Below are 4,545 nucleotides of genomic sequence, written 5' to 3' on the forward strand. Positions count from 1 at the left end.
TTGTCCAATAAAGTGTGTTAGCAATCATGCCTATAGGACCAATATTTGACTTAACCGTTTTCTGGCAATGTGTCTAAATTTCTGCCCGTATGCTATTTAATTAGAAATCATGCTATAGGATTAAGGTTAATTCAGTGCTAGAAATCCTGCCTATAGGATGAAAATTAGTTCAAAATTAGATATCATGCCTATAAGATCAAAGACAGTTCGAACTTAGATATCCTGCTTATAGGGTAACAATCATCACGCTCGTAGAAGTCATGCCTATAGGATTATGCTAATTGGTTCTGAATACAATCGCCGCTGTGAATCACTTAGACAGTATGCCTATAGGACTAAAGTAACAATTCCGGATTTGTGATTGTGATGCATTACTTTCTGAAACGCCCAGATACTGTACTAAATAAAATCAGTAGGCAAATAATAGGTCCTAACACTCGCATTAATACGACCGCCTCTATGTATCGCTGCTCGCCTATTCCTTGCGTAGATATCCTGCCTATGGGACTTTAAGATTGATAAAGCCTGTCAATCAATTGCGTGCATTTGCTGTTTATGTGTGGAGGTCAATATGATCCAGCATCTACTTTTTATCTGAAAGTCCTAACTGTTTTGCTTGTCGCCTAGTCTTTTACATTTTTGAGAAACCTAGGCTTAGTCTAGAACTATCCCTAATAGTGGTCCTAATACCTCCAGGACCATAGGCGAGGGACATGTAGGGAACACATAGGAAACGAATTAGAATCAACTAGAGCGCTTTAAGTAACCACTTAAAGATAGTAATCGGGTAGCAGGAGATGATAGTCTGTGCCCGCTGGATAATATGAGTAACACCCCGTCTTAGGGAAGTTAGGAAGTATTATTTATGTTGCACGGGGTAATCCTATAGGCTAAAAATTTTAGGACCCCCTATACTTATTCAATAGTTTTCTTCACTTTCTTAGACTAATTTGCTTAATTTAAGTTTGGCCAGGACTCACCGTTGTGGACCTCGAGGGGTGCATAACACCTTCCCCACAAGGTAATTTGAGCCCTTACCTGATCCTGGTGATGTAAACTGGTATAACATGAGTCATCTGCTCTAGGTGCCCTAACGCACCTTAATCCGTTAGGTGGTGACGCTAACCAATTCCTTTTCCTTACCCTCTCAAAAGGAGTTGTCAAAATTTCGAAACCCGATTTCGCGAGAAAAAGGGGGGTGGGGCGACAATTATAAGTTTCTTCCTCTTGACCGAATCTGTAACCTTCATTAGTAGATTCATTTTCTGTGGTTTCCTTGATCAAACTAGAAGTTACCAAGGAACCATACATAGCACCGAATAGGGAGCCGACATTCTGATTAGTTGATAATATTAGTATTAGTTGGAAATTTTGTGAAAGACTCCTGTGAAAAGTTTCATTAACGCGACATTCGTGTCGAGTAGACCTTGTTCTTGTGAGAATTCTTAATTTATGAGTTGTAGGGAGGGATTTATGTCACCACAAATAGAGGCTAAAGCAAGTGTTGGATTTAAAGCTGGTGTTAAAGAGTACAAATTGACTTATTATACTCCTGAGTACCAAACCAAGGATACTGATATATTGGCAGCATTCCGAGTAACCTCAACCCGGAGTTCCACCTGAAGAAGCGGGCGCCGTGGTAGCTACCGAATCTTGTACTAGTACATGGACATCTGTATGGACCGATGGACTTACCAGCCTTGATCGTTACAAAGGGCGATGCTACCACATCGAGCATGTTGTTGGAGAAAAAGATCAATATATTGCTTATGTAGCTTACCCTTTAAACCTTTTTGAAGAAAGTTCTATTACCAAGATGTTTACTTCCATTGTAGGTAACGTATTTGGGTTCAAAGCCCTGCGTGCTCTGCGTCCGGAAGATCTGAAAATCCTCCTGCTTATGTTAAAACTTTCCAAGGTCCGCCTCATGGGATCCAAGGTGAAAGAGATAAATTGAATAAGTATGGTCATCCCCTGTTGGGATGTACTATTAAACCTAAATTAGGGTTATCTGCTAAAAACTATGGTAGAGCTGTTTATGAATGCCTTCGCGGTGGACTTGATTTTACCAAAGATGATGAGAACATGAACTCACAACCATTTATGCGTTGGAGAGATCATTTCTTATTTTGTGCCGAAGCAATTTATAAAGCACAGGCTGAAACATGTGAAATCAAAGGGCATTACTTGAATGCTACTGCAGGTATATGCGAAGAAATGATCAAAAAAGCTATATTTGCTAGAGAATTGGGCGTTCCGATCGTAATGCAAGACTACTTAACGGGGGTATTCACCGAAAATATTAGCTTGGATAATTATTGCCGAGATAATGGTCTACTTCTTCACATCCACAGTGTAATGCATGTGGTTATTGATAGATAGAGAATCATGGTATCCACTTACGGGTATTAGCAAAAGCGTTGCGCATGTCTGGTGGAGATTATATTCACCCTGGTACCATAGTAGGTAAATTTGAAGGTGAAAGAGACATAACTTTGGGCTTTTTTGATTTACTGTGTGATGATTTTTCTCTTCTTTGCCCCCGATTTGAACAATGAAACCCGATGCATGTAATGGAATCGAGTACTATACCTTTTTTCATCTCGAATTGTATTCCCACGAAAGGAATGGTGAAGTTGAAAAACTAATCCTTCAAATCTTTGTTGTAGAGTCGATAAATTATACGCCCTTTGGTTGAAGCATAAGGACTTACTTCAATTTTGACTCTATCTCCTGGCCGTATCCGTATAAAACTATGCCGGATCATTCGTAAAACATAATTTATAATCAGAGCTAAATGAACCCGGAATAGACTGTTGGGAAGCGAGTCAGTAATTAAAGCTTCATGACTCCTTTTTGGTTCTTAAAGTCCCCATGAGGCATCAACTAATAAGAAAGATATCAGACAACCCCCCTTTTTTCTTTTTCACAAATAGGAAGTTTCGAATCCAATTTGGATATTAAAAGGAATACCAGATATAACACAAAATCTCTCCACCTATTCCTTCTAGTCGAGCCTCGCAGTCTGTCATTATACCTCGAGAAGTAGAAAGAATTACAATCCCCATTCCACCTAAAATTCGCGGAATTTGTTGATAATTAGAATAGATTCGTAGACCAAGTCTTTCCAAGTGACATGTCATGTCCAGGGCATCCCAATTGGATTGGCTGGGATGATAGTTTCTCCTTCCGAGTGTCACGCCCTAAACTCGGGAGATGCGACCGGCGCTCAATCGAGTGAACCCAACTAAGCTAGCCTTATCAAATACTTCCTACCCAACTCGATACGAATAAGGAAACCATGCTTCCATTCATTTATTAAGACGAGGAAAGATAGTAAATCCTACAATGTTAGTTCATTTTAAATAAAAACATTAAACCGTCGATAAGTTCCAAGACTCCATACAATTACACTTTAGAGAAGCGAGAATTAGAATTTCCAACATAGTTCGTAGACCCATCAAACGCCCGTAGAAAACCCGCACATATGTCTACGAAGCCTCTAAGGATGTAAAAGACAAGTAAGACAATGCTGGCGACAAGGCCCCGGCTATACCTCAAACGTGGAAGTCCGCAACAACACACGATGTGCAATATAATACCCTTGAAGGAGAAAAGGGCTCACCAAGACTTTGAGAAGAAGGTACTCCGCTAAGCGCGATCAACACGCGATCAAAGATGTTCCGAAATGTTCGCACATCAATCTATTTAAGCAATATAGCACAATTTAACTCATAATCAGGAAAAGTCATAATCTAGGCTCTCTTGAGCATTTTATCGAGCATTTAATGTTCATTAAGGCCTTATGGTTCTTTTATGCAAGATTACGCTATCCCATTACCCATGCCTCTTTACTTATATTTCCCCATATTCTTCAAGAACACATGCATGCAATGCAATCCCCCTTATCCCCAGGAATTACCTCACTAATGACCCGTTGTAGCTATGTGTGAAAATGAGAGCTGAGGTGATGAAGTCTTACCTCTTGGGATGAAGGTTTTAGGTCCCTCACTTGATTATCTTCAATGATTTAACAAGGATTCATGGAGTAATTTTTATGGGAAGCACTTTCCCTCTCTTAGACCCCTTCCTCTCACTCCAAAAGTGTGAGGAAGTAGGCTCAAAATGAGCTATTTCACATGATATAATATCAGGGGGTCGGGTTTAAAATTTTGAAAACTGGAGCCCCAACTCGAATCTGCGATCGCATATGCGATCGCAAAGTTGACATGCGGTCCGCATAATGGAGCACAAAAATGCTCCCCAAAAACTGAACACACTGTCTGGGTCTGCGGCAGGAATGCGGTCCACATACACGTTCTGCGGTCGCATAATGTACCGCAGAACTGCCCTTTACAAAATCCTAAGGAAATTCTACGACGACTATGCGGTCCGCATATTGGTTATGCGATCGCATAATCGACCGCATAGTTGACCTCAAATTTGACCAACACACTAACTCACTCTGCGGCGGATATGCGGTCCGCATACCTGATATGCGACCGCATTCTCGACCGCATAATCGCACTTTTCTAGAAAACTTTA

The 4,545-nt window shown here is 40.6% G+C and overlaps 1 pseudogene; it reads left to right on the plus strand.

The window, feature by feature from the left end:
* Window positions 1-1,452: 1,452 nt before the first annotated feature.
* Window positions 1,453-2,558, plus strand: LOC109241718 (annotated as a pseudogene).
* The last annotated feature ends 1,987 nt before the right edge of the window (window positions 2,559-4,545 follow it).

The sequence above is a fragment of the Nicotiana attenuata genome, unplaced genomic scaffold (assembly GCF_001879085.1).
Source record: "Nicotiana attenuata strain UT unplaced genomic scaffold, NIATTr2, whole genome shotgun sequence".
NCBI classification, from domain to species: domain Eukaryota; kingdom Viridiplantae; phylum Streptophyta; class Magnoliopsida; order Solanales; family Solanaceae; genus Nicotiana; species Nicotiana attenuata.